The sequence below is a fragment of the Strongylocentrotus purpuratus genome, unplaced genomic scaffold (assembly GCF_000002235.5).
Source record: "Strongylocentrotus purpuratus isolate Spur 01 unplaced genomic scaffold, Spur_5.0 spur5_scaffold_9, whole genome shotgun sequence".
Classification (NCBI taxonomy): domain Eukaryota; kingdom Metazoa; phylum Echinodermata; class Echinoidea; order Camarodonta; family Strongylocentrotidae; genus Strongylocentrotus; species Strongylocentrotus purpuratus.
In genome coordinates, this window is record NW_022145615.1 from 18,684,340 (window position 1) to 18,696,549 (window position 12,210).

At 35.0% G+C, this 12,210-nt stretch overlaps 1 protein-coding gene across 2 annotated transcripts in view; it reads left to right on the plus strand.

The window, feature by feature from the left end:
* Positions 1 to 3,117: 3,117 nt before the first annotated feature.
* LOC756039 (stAR-related lipid transfer protein 5) overlaps positions 3,118 to 12,210 on the plus strand; it is a 63,504-nt gene continuing 54,411 nt past the window's right edge. The window contains exon 1 of one of the 2 annotated variants that reach the window (XM_001193210.4): positions 3,118 to 3,550. The gene's annotated coding sequence lies outside the window, so the exon portion shown is untranslated. Of the gene's footprint in view, positions 3,551 to 6,843; positions 7,095 to 12,210 lie in introns of those variants that run through there. The other variant, XM_030976882.1, reaches the window with a different exon arrangement.

The following is a 12,210-nucleotide window of genomic DNA, read 5'->3' on the forward strand; positions in this document are numbered from 1 at the left end:
TTCCCGCTTGATCGCTTTCAAATTTCAGTGTATGTCCACTCGGTGATCATTATTAGTTATTACTGATTCATAGATTCGTTATCATTGGTAAATTGGCTCAAATTCAAAACGCAAACTCATTGTCGGAGTGTTCATGAATGAATATGATCATGGTAAATGTTTGGGGCATATATATGATGAGTCAGATATTTTTTTTTTAAACGGAAGTATCAGATAACAGCTGAATTAAACGTTTACGAGGCTGTGACTTTCAGTATTGTAGGGTCGTGTACATCATTCCGTGATCCGGGCTATCACTTATCCTATTATCCCTTACGTTTCAAAATAGTCACTGCATTTATAGCATAATTCATTTATCAACACATTTTTGAAGATGCAGCGGATTAGATTTATCATGCGTTTAAATGTGTGTTTGTTTATCGTCCGTTAGTCATGTTAGTTCATTAATTGTGTCCCAACAATCGAATGGCCAAAAATAAGAGGTGAGAGAAAGGTGACGCAATGAAGGAAATGGAAAAAGAACGTGAGATAATATAGATTGCCCGAAAACGCTCGTCAAGGATTATAATATGTGAATCAGTGACGTGGGGCAACAACACGATCTGTTGTAAGAGGTGCATTATCCAAAACGTTTCAACCCCTCAAACGCTGATATAGACATATTATGTAGATATAAAGACTGATGCCCCCACCCCGCCCCCCCCCCCCCGCCCAACCTAATGACTGAGCCCAAGCTACGCCACTGTGTTAATCGTAGGCTTTGTTTTCTATATAATTTATATATTTTCTTCTTTGTAAACATATTTATATATTTTCTTCTTTGTAAACAATTTATATATTTTCTTCTTTGTTCGATATATTATTTGAGATAATTTGGCCAGGGGAAATTTCACTGAATGTCATCCTCGGAATAACAAATGATTATTCGCTTTATTCATCGTCGTCTTGCTTTGTTAATAATTATGTTTGATAAATAAGTAATTATGTTTGCAACTTCGCTTTATAGTTTATAATAAATGAAATAAGTTAACCACGGAAAGTTCGGGCTGCATATACAGAAAATGGTTTGATCATTTATTATTTGCCCAATCCCTCTTATAGCTAAAGCACAACAAAGTTAAAAGGAAAAACTTTTTTTTCTTTCTATTCGACTACATGAACATATAGGAAAAAAACATATCCCTAAAAGTATGGATTTTTAGAATCATATACGTTTGCCAGGAAATCCAGCCATGTTATGGATATGTGATTACTTGTTTAAAAATCCGATTACTGATCAAATTACATATCATACGTTTTTATTTTCAGTAAATTAAAAATAAATCGGTCTTTGTGGAGGGAATTGCTGGGAATTCTCCTAAACAAATAAAATAGTTAGCTCTGTGTGTGACGACATAAAGCGCTTTCAGTCCCCCCCCCCCCCATGTTTGATTGACTTGGCTGATAAATTGATAACTGTATCGATTAACTGATTAATTTAATCATTTATTTAGGCCTATTCTATTTATTCATTGATTGATTCTTTTATTTACTTATCTATGTATTCTTTCCTTCATTTATATGTTAGTCCTTATTGAGTTGTTAATGTTTTCTTTAAAAGTAGAGACTATTTGCATATTTGTTGAAATTTTTTAAAAAATTGTGTTTTCAAGATCTAGTACCTTATATGATTTTTTGTTAGATGAAAATTGATGAATAAGCTAATCCCATTCAATAGGCCAATGTCTGCTTTTCCACACAAAGGACCTATTTATATCATTATGTTTATTTAAGTAGATAACATAATTTATTTACGTTCATCATAATTATAGAGACCAAGTTCGTTTGTATTTTCTTTGTTGGAACGTCAAGATATGACATAAATTTACGTAAGTTACTGAAAAGAAGAACAATCTTTGCATAGTATTCAAGTCAAGACACAATGGAAATTATACCGACGAAGGCGACGATCATATAGGGGTGTATAAAAGAATACAAAACCAAGATTCATGACATTTGTCATAATGTTTATAATCCGCATCAAATCTATCACAATTTGTTTAGTGACGTTGGATAACGAATTAAAATTATTATCTTTGCCATTTAGCAAATCCCCATTTTTTTTAATGGAGGGTCATGAGCATTGTCAAGGGCAATTCCTAACCCCTCCCCTTATCTATCTGTCCGTCTCTGTCTGTCTCTTTCTATCTCCCCTTCATTTGTTCAAATTGTTATTCTCTCTCTCCCCCCCTCTCTCTCTCTCTCTCTCTCTCTCTCTCTCTCTCTCTCTCTCTCTCTCTTTCTCTCTCTTTCTCTCTCTCTCTCTCTCTTTCTCCCGCTCTCTCCCACCCCTCCCCCCCCCCTCTCTCTCTCTTGCTGTGTTTAAAATAGGGTGCAGGTATAGAGATTATAATCTCCATAACCATGGTAACTGCAAATTATAATTAAAAATAAACTACAATTCAGGAATATCACAATATTATAATTCAGTAATAATATGATCTCATTCCACAACAAATTATCATTTGTTCTCCCCACTTATGTCCACCCTCCTCTCTCTCTCTCTTTCTTCATTTATATCTGTCTGTGTTTCAAAACGATGCAAGTAATAATTCAGTGATATATGACATCATTCCATAATCACTGTCGTCCTAAGGCGAGGCAGGTATACCTTTAATACTTTAATTGATAATCCGTCTAATGGTTAATCGCAAGCCAGCAGGTCCAAATAAGAATCTCTTTGTAATGATTAAACCAGAACAGTTATTTACACAAGGCTGTTCACACATTCTTTTAAGCACAACGTAACTGATTTTCGATACATTTTGTTGTTTTAAAGATGACATTATAATGATATTATGTTGCTTTTATTACTAAAAAATATTATCTATATCAACATCATTATCATCATTATTACTATCACCATCGTCATCATCATAATCATAATGAATATCGTTTTCATTATTTCGTTACGTCTTCTCTACTTAAAAGAATCAAAGTTCAATTGAATTGAACATGTTGAAGTAGGTGCAAATTTTTCCACCAGTAAGCAGAGAATCTGTCCGATATTAGTTAAAATAAATAAAGGGTATTTAAAGGACCTTAGCTTTCCAACGTATGAAAAATGATATGAAATTATAAATTCCAAGCTCAGATCACAATCAAAAGTTAAGTGCCAACTTTGACTTTTATACCGTCATGTGATGCCTACATCATTTCCTAGTACTAATCGAAATGTCATTGAATGACTGAATCGGAAGTATGAATGTGTGAACACGGTGATCGTTCCCTACTCATAGTGCAGGAACGCGTTATATACACCAACCTTAAAGATTAGAGCACAGTTATAAATGGCACAAGTGTAACGCACTTTGAGACCTGATGAACAAGATTAATTATATTTTGTAAGTTCGATGTTGATAACTCTATATGGCCAACATTCTGAAACCATTTGGAACAAAATTCAAGAGTGGATAATACACAGGGAATTGTAGCGGCGTATTAACTCTGATTGGTGCTCTTTTCAAACAATCCAACTGTAATTACGGACCATCGGATACTTCTAGAAGTTGTAAGTATATTACCTTTACTAGGTTTTTATGTGATCATATTAAGAATGCATTCGCTTTACGATTGTAAAGACTTTCGGGAATTCAACGTAAGGCAATTTCTTCAGCCTTATTTGTGCGTCATCATGCAAGGCCTACTGAATGCGGTATTATGACAGATTACATTATCGGAACATGGTTCACATAGGGAATAGAATATAGGGGATTGAGATGCTTATAATGGCTCTAAATTTGATTTCTTGAATGTATTTGTGATCTTGTCATTTGCTTAATTACTTAGCAATCACTGACTTGATTATAAACGGAGGTATGACACTGAAAGTGTGTAAGAATCACACATTATTATTCCCAGGCCAAATTTCTTTTCGATTTCTTTGTAACTGAAAACCAGAAATTTTAAACTACGTCCAAATGACTATTCTCGTATTAGGCCTTGTAGTAGGTTTAGCAGTATCAGCAACTACTACTACTACTATTACTACTACTACTACTACTACTACTACTACTACTACTACTACTACTTCTACCACTGCTACTGCTATTACTACTACTTCAACTACTACTACAATTAATAATATACTATTACTACGACTATGAAGACGACGACGACTACTACTACTACTACTACTACTTCTTCATCTTCTTCTTCTTCTTTTTTTCTTCTTCTTCTTTTTTTCTTCTTCTTCTTCTTCTTTTTCTTCTTCTTCTTTTTCTTCTTCTTCTCAATTTCCTCCTCCTTCCTCTTTGTTGTCCCCTCCTACGAGAATCAATCCAATCTGCTCCATAAGGTAATTGCTATGGCATATTGTCCACACAAGTACAAAGCAATTCTCAAAGTGATACAGTCATGAACAAAAATAAGACATCAAGACAATTTGAGATGAGCCAGCAACATCATAATGATCCAGGCTTGCGAACAAAATAAGTGGGCCTACAAAGTTTCTTGAACTGCTCCTCAGATGTATCAGTTTCAGGGTGGTGAGAGGGAGTTAAATACCCCCTCCACATCGCTCTCCACACCCATACACACAAACACACATACCCTTAAGGCCTTAAGAATCAAATAACGTTAACTGATCTCATTATGTGGTTATTTGGTTTCATCCATTGTGGAAATGCTTCGCACAAGTTTGCTTGACCCTCAGCCAGATAAGGCCCTAATTACTAATTAACACAGACAGGATCATTAGATTTGAAGCGCTTTGTTTGGGAATTAAGATATGCCTTTCTAACGAAAACCTCAATCATAGACCTTAAAGATAAACTTTAGTACTGGTAATGCGATTGCATTGTGAAAGAAAAGGTGTGAAAGGATCAGAAACAGTTGATCATGTAGCATGTAAGTTTTGGTGTGCACTGCAAGGTTCTGGAGTCATCAAAATCATAATAAATTTGACCGAGTCTTGGTAAAGTAACAAGCACTCACATAGAAAGCTATATATGGAACAACACACATGGTGTCGGGCTAGTACTACCTTGATTTCCTTGTCTTTCTATGCTCATTACTTAGCCACTATACATTTTCTTCCAAAATTGTTTGGCACATGTCATTTATTTGTAATCTTGAACATTCAGTGTAAGTTTCGTTTGATTCTATGAGAATTATTATTTTTTTTTTTTACCAGTACTGGAGTTTATCTTTAATTTTCGCGAAAAGGGCTACAGCAGATTATTACGGGAGGGGAGATGGGGGAGGGTGGGGAGGGGGGGGGGGGTAACAAAAAGAAAGAAAGATATTCCGTCAGAACTTCCAAATGCACTTAGTGGCGTCAACGGCGGAAGAAAGGCTCCCTCCTCTTTAATGTAAATCTTGAAATATATTGACCGAGAAAATATGGGCTGTGGTCATTTTCGGGATGTTTGATTTCACAGTTAGATCAAACATTTGGTTCAAAATCAATAATCAAGCAAGGCCATTAAAGGCCCTGAATGTCTGATGTTTTACAAGGGTTGAATAAAGTACGTGACATGGTGGAGAGAAAAAGAAAAAAAGTGTGTTATCTACCACAAGCAGTCTGCTTGGATATATAAATCTGGAGCTTATTTTGATGGCTGCACGTTTTATTCCAACGGTTTTGAAGAATCGCATCAACCCTTTTGTATTACAGTGAGATGCATTTGGTGAATACTAGTGGAACTTAATGGCTCGTATGTTCTAGGCGTAGTACTAGTTAGATCTGGTTTATATTAGTCCTGGCGATTCATGGAGCGCTATGTTTCAACTTAATCATTCCATAGAAAAAAAACTGTAAATTTTGTTACAAAAAATTAAAAGAAATGAACGCAGTAATAAAACGAAGGCGAGAGATTAATTTCATAAAGAAGTAATTTTTGTTTGTTCGTTAAGGCCTCTATTTACGGTTAAGAGGTTGGCTCCGAGCGTTCGATAAAATCATTAAACTGAATCTACCCACTTAATCAGGGGGTGAAACGGACCTAAGCTAAAATAAATCTAGAATGCTTTTATGAATAATAACACATTTAACAATTATGTCGAGTAAAAAAACAAAAACAAAAAACAAATGGAGTACCGGCCGTTACTTCCATGATTAGTTTAACCAGTGCCCTATTTTTGTTGACAATGTTGATAACAATGCTAATATGGGAGCAAATAAGGGCTGGTGACCCCTTTTTGTTGTTATGCTCAGGTGATAACGGTACGGTGTTGCCTCTAAAAGACTTGTTTGCTCACGCACCTTTATAAATGACGCATTTTAATGAAAAGTCGTAATTAGTTTTACATTGTAATGATGAATGATTGAATAGAACGAAGAGAAATATCGAAAAGGGTCAACGTATCGTGGGAAACATAATACGCAGCAAAGAAATGGTGACAACCAGAAAAATTATGTGTGCGTGTGAGAGAGAGAGTGTGGGTGTGTGTAGAAAGAGAGAGAGAGAGAGAGAGAGCGAGAGAGCGAGAGATGAATAGATAGAGAGAGATAAAGAGAGAGAGAGAGAGAGAGAGAGAGAGAGAAAGATATGACCTATACTGTATGAAAGCTTTGCCATAAAGATACAATGTCCCTTTTGCAGCCAACCTCAAAATCTGTAGAACTTTGCAGAATTATGAATATAAATAGTGGTTTTCTCATCAAATCAGCTCTCACTTAACATCAGAAAAAGAGGATCATGGGGGACAAATGGTCACCGATTAGGCATTGTTTGCTATGTAGAGGGCGCAAGTAGCTGTAAGTATAGTGTTTTCAAACAATCGGGCTAAGCTAAATAAGTTTGCGAACACGTACTGAACGATTGACGATTTGTGTGCTCATTACGTAATTGTTAGCCTAGTCCTACCACGTAGGAACGGCCTTGGAATGTAAATAAAATTAAAACACACCACTCAACATGTGTAAGGCTCTGTTTTCTTACATCAAGTTCGTCTGTAGATACCTGTATATAGCCTTAACTGTACTGATCGTTATTGATTTAAGACAAACCCATATGACAAGGGTATCCTGCTAATATATGGAATACGTCCTTCGTCGAACTGCAAGGACCACTAGTAAACGATATCTAATCAGGTGCAATATAGTAGTACAGGTAAGTTTTACTATTATCTTAACTTCGAATAATAATCATTCAGTAGAGCCTTATAGTTTTAAACATGTATTTTTTTCATTTGATTCATTGATTTTACATGATATACAAGATACAAAGTAGAAGAAAAGACACTATAGGTTGCTAAAGGGCCCGGATAATAACACAGTAGCTTGTCGAGCCTACCTCTTTACAGCTGAACAGTTAAGTTAAGTTTATTAAACAAATTTTTAAAAATTGATTTACTATTACCATCGATACTTCAAAAAATAAGAATACGTGTAAATTTCCTACAATATACATGTAATATGAAAAATAATGTATGTACATATACAGACTATTTGCATGGATTTATCACTTAAACCAGGGATTTGTGATAAACTACCTGTGCTAAACTATCTTCGTTCAGTTACTTTAAGAACAAGGATGTGCTATATGTACAATTATTTATCGTAGGAGAAAGTATATGGGGTGATGATATCGTACCGTAGATATCAATAATGATAAATCAATAATGATAAATCAAAATCGATTTTAGCAACTGTCCACCAAAAAAAGACTCTAAGGATATTTGTGAAGGGAAAGTTACAGAGAGGGAATGTATGGCAGTTTTGAAAGAAATGAAATTTAACAAAACACCAGGTAACGATGGTTTAAGTGTTGAATTTTATTCATTATTTTGGCCGGTAATAGGAGACGTAGTGGTCGATGCTTTGAATGAATCCTTTTGTGAGGGAGAACTCTCCCACTCACAAAAACAGGCAGTAATTACTTTAATTCATAAAGAAGGCAAAGATCCGTTACAAATTAAAAACTACAGACCCATTTCCTTACTTAATGTGGACTACAAGATTTTAACAAAAGCTCTTTCAACAAGAATTAAAAAAGTATTACCAGAAGTTATTTGGATTGATCAGGTGGGATATCTAAAGGGAAGAAATATAGGTGAAGCTATTCGGTTAATTGACGACATGATCTTTCATACAACTCAAAATAAAATACCTGCTTATTTGTTAGCGATAGATTTTGAAAAAGCGTTTGACTCGGTTTCACACATGTTTTTACAAAAGGTCTTAGTAGCCTTTGGTTTTGGACCGATATTTTGTAAATGGGTGAAAATAATTTATAATAAGGCTCAAAGTTGTGTTTTCAATGGACACGTATCAACTGGATATTTTTCTATTCAGAAAGGTGTAAGACAAGGTGATCCTTTGTCTGCATATTTATTTTTACTTTGCATTGAGATTCTTGCTCGCGCAATCCGCAGCGACTCGGCTATTCATGGGATTCCCTTTGATGATATTCACGTTAAACAAATTCTTTATGCAGATGACATGTCGCTGTTTGTTCAAGATATTGAATCTTTTAATAGACTAAACTCATTGTTTACTAGTTTTGCAGATATGTCAGGATTGAAAATGAATAGAGACAAAACCTTTGTATTATTGTTGGGTCCTAACGCGGATAAAGATGTAATAGTTCCATTTGGTAAGATAGTAAACATTGTAAAGATATTAGGTATACAGTTTACGTTAGACGTGGAAAGCCAGGAAAAAATCAATTACAAAGAAATCTTAAGTAAAATTAAAAAGCTGCTTATGTGGTGGAAACAAAGAGATTTGACTTTGATGGGGAAAATTCAACTAATTAAGACTTTTGTTTTATCAAAATTAGTATATGTATCATCACTCACACCTGTACCGCCGTGGGCATTCCGTGAAATTGAAGTGTTAATATTTGATTTTTTATGGAATGGAAAAGATAAAATCAAAAGGAGTACTATGTTTTTAGATAACGATAAGGGAGGTCTTAAATTGACAGATTTTCAATTATTTATTCGAACACAAAGAATCATGTGGATGAAAAGACTTATAACAGGAGATTCAAATATGATTTGGAAACGTTATTTTAAATACCTGACTAGAAAATATGGCGGCCTCTTGATTTTTTTCAGTAATGTATCGCCAGATTTACTTGCACTGTCATTACCAGATTTTTACCGTAGCATGCTGGAGGCTTGGCTGGGGACAAAAGCCTTTTTGCTTAAGAACGAAATTTCAAAAAGAAATCAAATTATTTACAATAATAGATGTATCCGCATTCAGGGGCAAATATGTTTCCATGAAGACTTATTTCTGAAAAATGTTTTTAAAATACATCATATTGTTGATAAGAAAGGTGAATTGAAATCTATCACAGAATTTAAGAAAATGGGTTTAAACAACATTGAAATAAATATAATAAAACAGTTATATGAAGGCATTCCATTCTCATGGAAAACTCTTTTGAATATATATGAACATCCTTGTGAGGATACTGAATTAAGTTTAGAATTCATTATTAACGGAAACCCTCACTCTTTGCAAGGCATAACATCAAAATATATCTATAGTACATTGTTAAAAATGAGAACGGAAAAATCTTATGCTACATGCAACTTAGAACGTACGTACAATATGGTCGAAAATGACACGAGAACAATTTTCTTAAGACCCCGAAAATCCACTATAGACAGAAAGCTGAGGGAATTTCAATATAAAATGTTATATAATTTAATTTATACAAATAAGCATCTATACACTTTCAAACATGTAGTGAGCAATCTTTGCTCCTTTTGCAATAAACACGAAGAAACCTATGAGCATCTGTTTTTTACCTGTGAAAAGGTAGCAAATATTTGGAAGGACTGCGGTGACCTTTTTTCTTTATCAGCATTAAAAAATCTACATTGGCAAGAAATTCATATCGGGATAAAAAGATCCAATGTAGGAGAAGAACAACTGTTAAATCACATTATTCTTTTAACAAAACATATGATTTTTAAATATAGTTCAACTCAAAATAGACCCCCAATTCCTCAAGAAATTAAAAAAAGAATAATAGAAAATAGGCAAGAAGAAAAGGAATTAGCGGGGGAGAGAGGCACTTTAACACTTCACTTCAGAAAATGGGACAACTTCCACAGTTAAGGACGGCGAGGCAAATACTTCTTTTTCAGACTCAGACATTTTTTTTTGTTTAAATATATAGTTTGGTCTTAAGGAAAAGGAAGAGACAGGATTTCCAACAAATGTGTAGATGTGAATGCTCGGGCAGGGAGGGGGGAATTTGTTAAGCTTTGGAATGAAGGGGGAAGGGGGATATGTCAGTTTGTATGTGTGTCTGAGTATGTGAGCGTGTGTGGTGTGTCTGTCTGTCTGTAGGTAACTCTTTGATTTATAATATTCGTTCAGTGTAATTAAATGTAAACATTATGTACTGTGTATTAAACTATCTTATGTATTTTTTGAGAAATGTACAATTTTCTTTATATTTTGATATATGTAAATCAATGAAGCTGTATATTTGTTTGTTATATATTTTGTACTGAATGAATACAATAAAACAATACTACAAAAAAAAAAAAAATATTCACTATATGCCTTTCACTAATTCTTGCATAAATATTCCTTGGCCGCGGGCTTGACCGGTGAAGGAACGAGATGCAAGCTGATCACGTGATCAAGGTGATGCAAGAACGAAGTTGTGGGTGGAGATGGAGAACATACTTTTTAAACCGAATTTTATTTCTACTGAAAAATTTAACCAGGATTTCATTATACAATACCCAAACAAATTAAGCAACAGCTTTGCCTGGAATATTTTGAAGTACACATTTTCCTACCTCATGAACGAGAAAAATAGTTTGTAAAACCTAGCATTTATATTCAAATTATAGGAGGAGGTTTGTCTTTGCATATACTTCAATGGTTACATTACACATGATAAATAGGGACCGAATCACATATCAACTGCTATAATTATGATGCACTCAATTAAACACAACTTTTCTAATGGGTAGAGGCTTCCACGCCGGGATAATTGACTCTTATTTGACCACTCGACTGTCTTCCCCCCCCCCCCCCTACATGGTCATCATGAAACTATGAGGATTACATGCCGATACAGAACAAATATTTTTGTCCAATATTTTGCCCAACAAGAAGGAAAAAAAAGGGAAGAAGAATACCGAGGGTATAAAAATAAAACATTAAACATGATATAAAGCGGATCGCAGAACACATAAGGAATTACAATACGATGAAAATGTCAAACAAAGTACGATGAACACAACAACAAGGGCATAATAAAGCAGAAAGGAGAGTGAGAATACACATGAGAGTGATAGACTGTAGGCGGGCACAGGAGGGGGGGGGGGGGGGGGTAAGTCTCCTGAAGCCCCATGCAAGGATCAATTTACCTGTTTCTACAATTTTTGACACAATATCGTAGTGAAAATGTAATTTTGTTATCCAAATAATTAGAAAAGACAAAGAAATCATAAACGGACCAACTCCCTGTCCGAATAAGAGATGACGACTGCATGGATTTTGGTAACTTCAACATTCTCTTGAAGGGGGGTGCAGCCCCCAGCCCCCAGCCCCTACGCTCCCCGCCCCCATGACGACCCGCCTATAGTGAGATACAAAAAGCATAGATGAACAACTAGACGATTCTGTTCTCTTTAGAACCCCAGGTATTCCGTCCAGGGTATATTCAAAGAATTAGCTTGGAAGGGCCGCAAGGCTACACTAGGGATAAAGAGAACCTGGTAAACTTATGGAATATAAGGGGAACGTCCCTCAGCAAGGATACCCGAGACCAGAAAAATAGAAAAAAGGAAAACCTTCAAGGCTTATCCGAAGAATATTAGCATTTTATATCCTGCGTAGTTGGAAATGTTGTGGGCGAACTGGAAACCTGCATTAAAGGCTTTTTTTTATGAGAAAAAGAATTGAAAAAAAATACTTTTCTGACAAAACAATCTTTTTCTGAAGAAAAAATATATAAAATGAGAAGTGAAATGAGATTTAAAACCACGGAACGCAGGAACGAATGTCTGTCAATCAAACAAACAACGAAGGAAGAAATTAAAATGAAAAGAGAAAGAAATAAGAAACAAACAAACAAAAAGTTATCATGATCATGGGGTTGTACTTGCTCCTGCGACAAAATTGTTGCTTCCCGGTCGATTTTAACTAACCGGTTATCTTATTTCATCCCTTTACTTCACCACTACTTTAATATACCTCTGACGCTATCCCTGGCGGTTACGGACTTGACAATAATCGACAAACTT